Source organism: Melospiza melodia, chromosome 5, assembly GCF_035770615.1.
Source record: "Melospiza melodia melodia isolate bMelMel2 chromosome 5, bMelMel2.pri, whole genome shotgun sequence".
In the NCBI taxonomy this organism is placed as follows: Eukaryota; Metazoa; Chordata; class Aves; order Passeriformes; family Passerellidae; genus Melospiza; species Melospiza melodia.
The window spans coordinates 1,520,885-1,530,992 of NC_086198.1; the positions used below are offsets into that span (position 1 = coordinate 1,520,885).

At 44.0% G+C, this 10,108-nt stretch overlaps 1 protein-coding gene across 4 annotated transcripts in view; it reads right to left on the reverse strand.

The window, feature by feature from the left end:
* MTUS1 (microtubule associated scaffold protein 1) overlaps window positions 1-1,004 on the reverse strand; it is a 118,743-nt gene extending 117,739 nt beyond the window's left edge. The window contains exon 1 of one of the 4 annotated variants that reach the window (XM_063155977.1): window positions 967-1,004. The gene's annotated coding sequence lies outside the window, so the exon portion shown is untranslated. Of the gene's footprint in view, window positions 1-645; window positions 762-966 lie in introns of those variants that run through there. The other 3 variants (XM_063155975.1, XM_063155973.1, XM_063155976.1) reach the window with 3 other exon arrangements.
* Between the last annotated feature and the right edge of the window lie 9,104 nt (window positions 1,005-10,108).

A 10,108-nucleotide genomic window follows, 5' to 3' on the forward strand; every position in this document is an offset into this window, starting at 1 on the left:
CACTTTCTCGCCTTGGAACAATGGTATCAAGTTAAAACTCAATGTCCTTTCCGAACTCCAGCTCTCCTCTCCTTGCCAACCTTGCGTGGTATAAATAGCAGCAAGCAGAGGAGCGAGCATTAAAAATACTCCTTTAAAAATCTCAGGAGAGTTCGTGCTCATAGTGCAGGACGAAAGCACTCCGGGTGCGCGAGAGCGAGCTGTAGCACATTTTACACATATCAAACACGGTGTCACTGTTCATCCAGATAGAAAAGGAAAACAAAAAAAAGAAAACACCAAACAACTGCGACATACTGCAATATACAATTTCCGTATCTCTCAATATGGAAAACTCCGAACACCCAACTCGGGCCCGCCGAGGCTGTGACCCCTCAGCGCAGGGGAAAGGCCCCTCGGGGCGGGCCCCGCTGCCGCCGCACCTGCGCTGCGCCCCGAGGCCGCGGGAAGGCGGCGGGCGGCAATCGCCCAGGAGCACAGGAGGAGAGAAGGCTGGAGCAGCACGGAGCGGCGGCAGTGACCGCTTCCCCCGGGCAGCCGCAGCCGCGCTCCGCTCCCGTGCCCCGTTATCCGGCCACCCTGGGGAGCGCTCGCTGAGAGAGCGAGGAGAGAAAGAAAAGGAAGGGAAGAAAGGGGAGTACTCACACTTCTGTAAAAGACGGCAAGTCAGCACTTAGGGCGGCACGCACACAGTACCCCTCACTTGTAGATCGGCGCCGCTGCAGAAAAGTGCGCCGCGGCCGCTCTCGCCGCCGGCACCGCCTCCCCTCCGCCCCCGCGGAGGCCCCGGCAGCGCCGCGCCCGCACCAGCCCGCCCGCTCCTCGCCAGCGCCGCCGGCTCGGCGTTCGTGGCTGTCCCGCCCCGGGCTGCGCCCCTTCAGCAGCCCCGCGCCCCCTCCGGGCCGTCCCGTGCGAGGCGGCGCCGCCGTGCCCCGGGCGCACCTGCCCCGCAGCAGCCCCCCTCACCTGGCCGGGCCGGGCCGGCCCTGGGCGGTGCGTTTGTCGGCGGGGGCGCCCGGCCGGGCGGTGAGAGAGGCGCAGGTAGCCGAGCGGGGGAACTGGGTCAGCGGCTAAAAATACCGCACGGGATGGAGGAGGATCCGGCTACGGCAACCGGGGGGGCGGCCGCTCCTCCTGAGGGCAGCCGGCGGGACCGGGCTGGCGCGGGTCTCGGCGGATGGTGGGCCCTGGCCGAGCCGGGGCAGGCAGCGACCTTGCTCCAGCCGGGCAAAGTGCGCTGCTTCAAACTCACAACCGACGGCGACAAAACCTGCCTGGTCTCGTTTCAGTTCCTAAACCGCGTGTGGCTTCGCGGCCGGCGCGCGAGCGAGAGGCCGTGGGATGCCCCGGTGCTGGAGAGCCGGGCTAAATCACCCGCCCGGGGCAGCGCCGGGGCCGGCCGGGCCGCATTCCCCCGGCAGGGCCCTGCCCCCGCCGCGCCGCGCTGCCATCCCTGCGGCCCGGGCTGCGGCGGGAGCCGGCCGGATCGCTCCCGAGCCCGCTGCTGCCGGCCCGAATGAGGCAGCCTGGATAACAAGCCTGTTCCTGAGAAGTTCCTGCGACATATTGCGATGCCCCGGCAGGTGGTGGAGTCGTCGCTCCTGGAGATGCTTAAGAGGCATCTGGATCCGGTGCCTGGTGATCGAGTTTACTGGTTGCAATGGCAGTGCTGGGTTGACAGTTGGACTTGATGATCTTAAAGGTCTCTTCCAACTTCGAGGATTCTGTGAAATCAGCTGAGAGCTACCTTAGTGAAACAGTGTGTAGCAACACTAGGGCAATGTCTAGGTTACAACAAGATGTCTCAGGAGGTTCAGGCGTAATTTTCTTGATGGCCTAAGCTGTGCAATGATAGTCTTAGGCTAAGTGTGTGTTTATGCAGAGTGGTTTATAAACACAAACCAGACAGAAAGTGTGTGAGTTTACTGACTGGCCACAACTTTAAACTCTGCCATAATTCTTTTTAGCATTCTGTCCACAGTATTATTTGCTGCCACTTCTTAGGGCTCGACATCCTGGATTTCAGTGGTAGTAGAGCCAGCACTTCCCTCCAGGCTTTGTCCACTTGCATTTCAGTGGAGAAAGTTCATATTGTAGTAGTCTCCCTGACCCAGTGGAGTAGCTGCTGGGGATTTGGCACTGAAGTTGTGTCTTCACAGTGGTGGCACTACCGTAACGTGAAGCAGAGAGGAAAAATCATTTACTCATCCTTGCAAAGCCTTAAGAAGTAAATTATGCCTATGTGATTTCTGGGGAAGAGAAGCTTCCAAATGGCAGCAAGGTTGGAGGCGCTTACCTGGCATGTCTGGTGCATGAGAGCACAGCTGCCTTTAGGCTCCCTGTGTGCCCACATAGGAGTCTGTATCCAGGACAGATTTGGTGACTCCACAGGAAATGCTTTCATGACATCAAGCTAGTTCCCTGACCTTCCTCTCTGCCTTCCTCTACTAGATACAGTTGCTGGCTATTTATATATGTGATGAATATGATTCAGAATTAAACATGCCAGGAAGACACTGCTTCTTTCAACCTAATAATTAGAAGAGGAATACAGCATGATTGCTTTGTTTCATCACCACATGAAAGGGAACTATTTATTGTGGTTGGCTTAGTAGTAACAAACAAAATATTTTATTCCCATCCATGAAAAGCAATCTTGTGTGTCTTTATGGGCTTCATCCAAAGTGTGCTGGAGTCAGTACTATTATGTATGGGTTTTCAGTTAGCACGTGACTGCAAATCTAGTAAGCTGGATCAGAGCAAGAGTGCTTTTGGGCTACAATACTGAGCATTGTACAAAACTTGAGCACCCCAGGATAGTCTATATAGTGCTCCAGACCTTGGGAGGCAAACACTTCAGTAGCACAGCTGAAGCACCCTGGCATGAGTCTGCTGCTGTGGCTGAACGTGTGGGGCAAGGGACATAGTGAGATTTTTGTGGTATCATTAGGTTACTGAGTGATAGATAGTTTACATAGCCAGCCTTTTAGCAAAGTTCACAGGCATGTCTCCAACTGTATGTATCAAGGCTAATCTCAATTACAACTTAAAAATGCCTCTGTCTTTGTCACCGTGGGGATGGTCTGGAAAGTACCGACTGACCGCTGCAGCTGAAAGCTTGTGGTGTTGATCTTTATCCTGCCTAAGATCACAGTTCATTCAGCATTTGCTGCAGCCATTCCACTCTGATGGCTCTTTAATTTTTCCTGGTTTTGTTGTTTGTCTAGGCCTTTCATACAGCAGTAATCAAGGAGAAAAATCAAATTGAAAACCAGATACTTAGATTTTTTAAAAAAGAGATAATGAGATAATGACTTTTGCTTCTCTGCCTTTTTTTTCTTCCTTACTTCTTTCTGGTCCATGCATTTTTGAGTTTACATAAATGTAAGAGGAATACTGCAGGATCCTGTCACTGGACATTGAAATTGAAGGGAAGGAAATGAGACAAAAGAGAGAAGACAAAATCACTTAAACAAGGAAGATAAATGAATGACAAAGGGTGATGAGGTTGCAAGTAGCCTGGAGCCCCAAGAAGAATAAAGCATGGGAAAGAATTGGAGACACCAAAGCAAGAGGTGAATATCACACTAGATGGGAAAGGGAATAAATGAAGTAACACGTCTTTTTTATATTATTTCCCTGTTTCTTGTCAGTGGGAGTAGTCAGGAGCAGGCTCCACAAATGGCTCTGAAAGATACTTTTAGATGCATTCATACTCCAAGATGAATGTATGTCTGTCTTTAATAATAGATATGATTGCAGCAGGTATAAATAATTTGAAATAGTACCAGGTAACTTGAGTATCAATAACAGTAAAAATGCAGCAGCACAGGACGGCCCAGTCTGTGTCCTGCTGGTATCCGGGGTAATGGATGGTTTTGAATAGGTTATTAGGGAACTCAGTTTCTGTTCCTGACTCTTAATGGTTGCTTGTGTGCTTTAATATTATATGGTAATTGCCTAGAAAAGCAGTGTTGTAATAGGGATTGTAATTTAAATTTCCCTTCTCCCAGCTAGGGACCTTAATTGTTACATTGCAAAGTGATGCCTTGCTTCCCTGGTCCAATGCATGTGGATTAGTTTGTTCAGAATAACAGACTTTCAGCAGGCACAATGAAAGACATTCCTCCCAGCTAGCCTCTGGCCTGGTGATGAAGGGAATTTCCTGGAAATTATCAGATAGGACTTCTGACTTTGTCAGATTGGACTGTTGTCCTTATGACCCCCCAGGTCTTACATCTGCCTGTTTAGCGGCTGAGAGACCTCTCCTTCCTCCTGTCATGTTTTTGAAAAATGCCAAAATCTAGGTGCAGACCCCACTGAAGCCTAACTCAAGAATTAAATGCCTTAGATGACAAGAAAGCTGTAGTTGGAATGTCAGAAATTGTCGACTCGAATGCTGCTCACACTCCTTATTGGAGACTGTGGCCCAAGATACTGCTGCTTCTGCTTGGTGGGGAATGGGGGCACACGGCCCAGGGCTGTGGCTCCTGGGTGGCCAAATGGTGCCAGAACCTGGGGGCTGCAGCTCTCAACACTCAAAACACCTTGGCTGTGGTGGATTCATTGACTGTGATAAGTCTTACTCTGGCTGTATTTGGGAAAACACCATGTTGTGGATTTGTTTATGTTACACAGCAGAGTGTTTATGGGTGATTCTCTGGCATCAGGAGGCTGACTGCTGTCAGGTGAAATTCCTGCAGGCTGGAGGTTAAAGCACTCTGTTGTGATGGTTGGTTTGGTTTGGTTTGGTTTTTTTGTTGGGATTTTTTAGGGCCTTTTTTCCATTGGATTTTTGGGTTTGTTTTTGTTTTTTGAGGCGGAGAGAGGGCCAGTAATGACTGTTGATAACTGCATTCAAATTCTTTAGCAAGTGATGAGTACTGTTCCCCTTTGCTTATGCAGACTCCCTAAATAGTACTATTTAAGTACTGCATTAATACAAAACAAACCTTTCTGCTGGCCAGTGCCAATTTTGGTTTCAGAAAAGTATATCACCACAGTTCAAAGTCTTCATTATCTTCTGATGCTCAATTACTAATGACTATTCTTTAATTTTTTTTTTTACCACAAACTTCACATTCATAAGACTTATTTGAATTAAATTGTGTACTTACTGCCTTGACAACATATTGGTGAGGTATGCCAGAGAAAATCATTGAGTGGGGCTGCTGAAAATGTTGAAAATGTCTTTGGATAGTAATTTAGGTTTGATCTTAAAATTCTGCTGCTGATTTTCCCTGTAATAGCTAAAAGTAACATAATTCTAAGGATTCTTGGTATTTTTCCTCCACAGTTCAAAAAACAATCAGACTGTGTATATCCTCACAAAAAGTACTGGTGAACAGATCACACATCTCTCGGCTAAATTAGTTATATATGTCATTTTTCTTCCATATGCTTTCCAGTAAAGCAAGGTTCAGACCCACTTACAGGCAGCTCTGGTGAAGAACTAGAAAATACTCTGAATGCTTTAACAATTAGACTAATTGTAGTTTACTTGATTCCCTAATGCAATAAACTCTTTCCTTCACAGGCCATTATTTGTGGGATAACCTCTACATTGCATGTGTTATTCATTATTTATTCCTTCCATTATTCTTAAAGGGACATTTAAGAAATGGCTCATGGTTTGTAGCAGAGTTCATAAGAACAAATCTATTCAGTAATTTTAGGAAGCATTTTCTTATGGCAAATAATATAATTTTCATCTTCTGTGGAGTTAAAATACCTCTTTACTGCTTTATTCCTAATTAATATGTCAAGTAATCAATATAGGGGTTTTTTTCTGATATTAGTGATTGAAAATATTTGTGATATTCTTCTAGAGGATTTTAATTACTTTTTTTGTGGTTAGATAAAAAATGGGCTAATTTCTTCCCCCTTTCTTTAGTGTCATTTCAATGAGTTTACATAGCCATATGCAGAATGACAACTGTACTGTTCTGTGCCAATTGTTACACCTTGGCATTTTCCACATATGCTGTTTCCTGAGCAAACACACTTTCACAGAAGCAGATTTATTTAAAAAAATCCCAAATATGCTTATTTGTTATTCTGAGCAGAAAGGGGGGAAGGTTGCATAGTGAACATGATGAACCAGCAGAGTTATCAGTAATGCAATAGCTTCAGTCAAGAATTTAATTGCCTTTGTCAAGTCCATGGGGAAGGGATATTGCAGCAAGGAACATGGGTAAACCTTGCAGAAGTGTACTGGCAGGGAGGATGGCTGCTAGGAAAGGTTTAATCACAGATCATGGGAAGATGTTTGAGAGAGTCATGTATTGCCACAGTGTCAATATTTCCAGTCAAACCTGCCCACTTCCTGACAGAGTAGTGGTGTTCTTTGTAGATGTCAAGAAATGACTGACCAGAAAGAACATTTAGAATCCCGGTTTTCAGTCATGCTGAACTGGAGCTGATACTTAAATAACCAAAAGAACACTAATGTGATGAGAGATTGGTCACAGGAGAGAGAGGAAGAGACCTGTAAAAAAGTGCCAAGAGATGCTAGCTGATGGGGTTATTTGATGTGATAAAGAGACAATGGTTGGCAGTAAATTTCTCTGGCACCTGATAACAAATAAGAGGCGACAGTAGAGGGTTTCTTCAAGCAAGATGCTGGCGTCGGAATCAGAAAGCTGGAGATCTGGGAGATAATCTAGCTGTTGGAGACAGCACAACACATTCTTGCCTTGTTTTGTTTTCAGGTTTGGGTGGATTGTTTTGGTTTGGTTTTTGTTGGGTTTTGTTTTTGTTAGTTTGGTTTGGTTTTGTTTGGGTTGGGTGTTTTTTGTTTTAATTAAAAATAACCTTTTTTCCTAAAAGTCCTCCTTAAGATCTTTCTGTTAAAGGAACCATCTGTGGCAGAGAAATGAAGGTGAAGATATAATTCCAAGTGACTATTTGCATAGACCTATCTGAAAGTGTCTTGCCAGAAAACAAATGGTTCTGAGCCTTTAGGAGCTGTGTCTGCAACAGCTCCAAGCCTTCAGCTGAGTGGTTACTTGGGGGCTGCTGAAGAATGATTAGCACTAAGATTTATTTAAGGGAAATTAATAGAAGGAGAAGATCATACAGCCAGTTTCTTTTCCTGTTTTTCAGTGCTTTCATCACTAGCTCACTATAGACCTAATGTCTTAAAAAAAATAAATTGCTGAAGTCAAAGCAATTTCATTCTTATGTGTAGCAGGTCAGCTGCTTAAATGGTGCTGAATATTACTTGCTTTTGTCACTTTTCTATGATTACAGAACACATAAATAATATTGCTATTGCAGCATCTTCCCAGTGTGAAGCTTGGATGTGAGATTAAGTCAGCAGGATTTAGCAAGTATCATTTGCACATGGTAAATGTGGATGTGGGGATGAATAGGCTCTTAGCCAGCAGCAAATACGTGGTGATGTGACTCCTTCTGACAGGAGAGGAGGCTGAGCACACTTGCACAGGGTTTTCCAACAGCAAATGCAAAGTAATACATGCTGACAATTTCTGCAGACCAGCTGATGCACAGTGCGTTGTTAAAAGGTGCTAACTTGATGGTGCTCCTGAGTTTACAAGATGATGAAATGTTGTGTACCACACTACTTTTGCTTAGATCCTCTTCTATCAGTAATGACTGCTATGGCTATCAAATCTCAGTGTATGTGAATGTGTCTTTCATTAGACACTCAGTAACCTTAATATTGCAAATTATGCCATTGTTCACAGTGGCTGGAATAATCAGAACTAACTGTGGTAAATGTAAGGGGACAGAAACAACAGAAAAATGGGAGTAATTGTTATACAGGTGTATTAAACAGAAGCTTGCATCAACAAAACAGAGAAGAAAAGCTTGAACCAGTTCTCTGTGGCAACAAGATGTCCCCTCCTGAGCCTTCCTGAGAAAGGACAGAACAAAATACTGTGGGGAAGCTGTACTGCAGCAGCCTATGACAGAAGTTACCCCTCATTGCTCTAAGTCAGGTAACTGGGGAATTAAACCCCTTCCCCTTCTCTTTCCCATCCCCTCTAACACAGAAAAATGAATTCAAACATTAATGCAAGGATAGCATGTGCTTTTGATTTGGTGGTTCAAATTGAATTATGTTCTCTGTGCATGAAAGGTTACTGAATGGACAGTAAGATGTCAGGGAAAAGCAAGGAAGCACAAGTCTTTTCTGGTTGCCATTTTCAAGAAATGTTATTAATCCACTGGGAGCGAGAAACTGAATGTCATATTTTTTTTCCCTTCTGGGTGGTAAACCATACCACAAGGAAGAAGATTAGGAAATACAGATGGAATTCAGAGTGAAAATAATCCCATGGGAGGGAAAAAAGTTTCTTACTTGCACCTGATGTGTTTTAGCCAAAACATGGGCTAAAACACATCAGGTGCAAATAAGAAACTATAGCAGCCTAGATAATTTAGAGATCTTAACACGAACTCATTTCTGAGCCAGTCCTTATCTTCCTTAAAACAGGCCTGATGTATTAATTTTCTTTCCCCCTATACTTGTAACTTATCAAGGAAGCTTTGCTAGGGAAAAAATCCTAAGTCTGTTGTTCTTGGCATAGTATTAATGGTTGGACAGACCTTACAGAGGAAAATTTATCCCTGTCAAGGGTTCAGGCTACTCACCTTTACAAACTGGACAAGATTACTGTTGAACCTGGTATATCTGAAATAAGAACAGCATTATTTTATTGGAGAATTACAGGTGAATGAGACAGATCAGACATGTATTATGTGTCTACAGCACTCTTCACCTGGGATTCAATATGATTTATCTGTGAAATTATGTGTTGTTGATATTTCATACTGTAATGGCAATGTAAATATAGTTATTAATAAAATAGATAAATGTTGAATTACTATTTTAGATGTCTTATTTTGGTTATTGTGCAGTTGTAAGTGTTAATTTGAAGTATAATGAATTGTAAGAAAAAAGGAAACGCCAGGCATACAAAGTTAAAAAATTATTAGCATTAGCAGTGTCTGTGCAATGTATTTCTTTTGTTGATTTAACCTCAGTTCCTTTTTTGGATAGGTCAGTAGTCCTGGACAATGCAAAGAAAAGTTAAATTGGTAGACGGACAAACATACTTGGTTTTTTGTGACTAGCTCCTTGCTTTCTTATAGCTGAAGTTAAGACTAGCACACAGATATGCCACCAAGGTGCGGTGTTGGAGTGTTTTGAAGGCAGATGTCAGTTAGTGTTTTGAAGGCAGATGTCACAAGGAATCATAAAAAAACACGTTTTCTGTTGTGATGAGCTTCTGAGTCAGAGCTGGAATGTGCAGCGGAAGAATACTCATCTGTGCTGTCCCACATGGCGCCCTCCTTAACCACAATTTCTTCCTGAACCTCCTATCCATGGGCATTTTTCAGTTTTTATAATTTTCCATGGTCTGAAATGGAAACTGTGGTAACAGATAGCATTTTCTAAACCTAGAATGGCTAGAATTCCCCAAGGAATCCCTGTATTTCCCCTACTTTGTATGTATCATAGAAAATTGACTGCAATATCATACTATGCACACTAACCTGTACTTTTGGGTTTTATTTGCCATTTACTATGAGCAGCTTGCAGTGTTTAAAAGGGGTGTAACAGGCAGTGCTTTTATTAAGAGTTACTGATCCTGTCTCTGTGAGTGTTGGTATAATGGATGGTGGTACCAACTAGAGCTGATTACTTCTTCCTCCTCAGCACTCTCTGTGGAAGTCAAAACTTCAGAATTCCTTAATTAATCCTGCCAGCCCAGAAACTGAAGACAGTAAAGGCTAAGTATAGTGGAGCTTTTTGGTATAGTCAGCACTTCTTTCTTTTACATACACAGCTTGGATGCAAGCTAGCACAGATAATCTTCCAGGGAGAATGGTGGGCATTTTAAATGTACTCTGGAACACTTTCAAAGTACCTCCCTCCCAGGGACTGAATTAATCATTGTGTAGAATGCTTCTGAAAAGGAACTGTTCTCCTAACATAAACCTGTATGCAAAGGGTACACAAAAGCCTTAACCTCTCTTCTTATCTGGGGTTTATTTTAGGAACTGCTGTTAATAAGGTTTTATTCTAGTGAATAATGTGAAGATTTTTGCTTATAGACGAGGATCAGTCAGAACTATC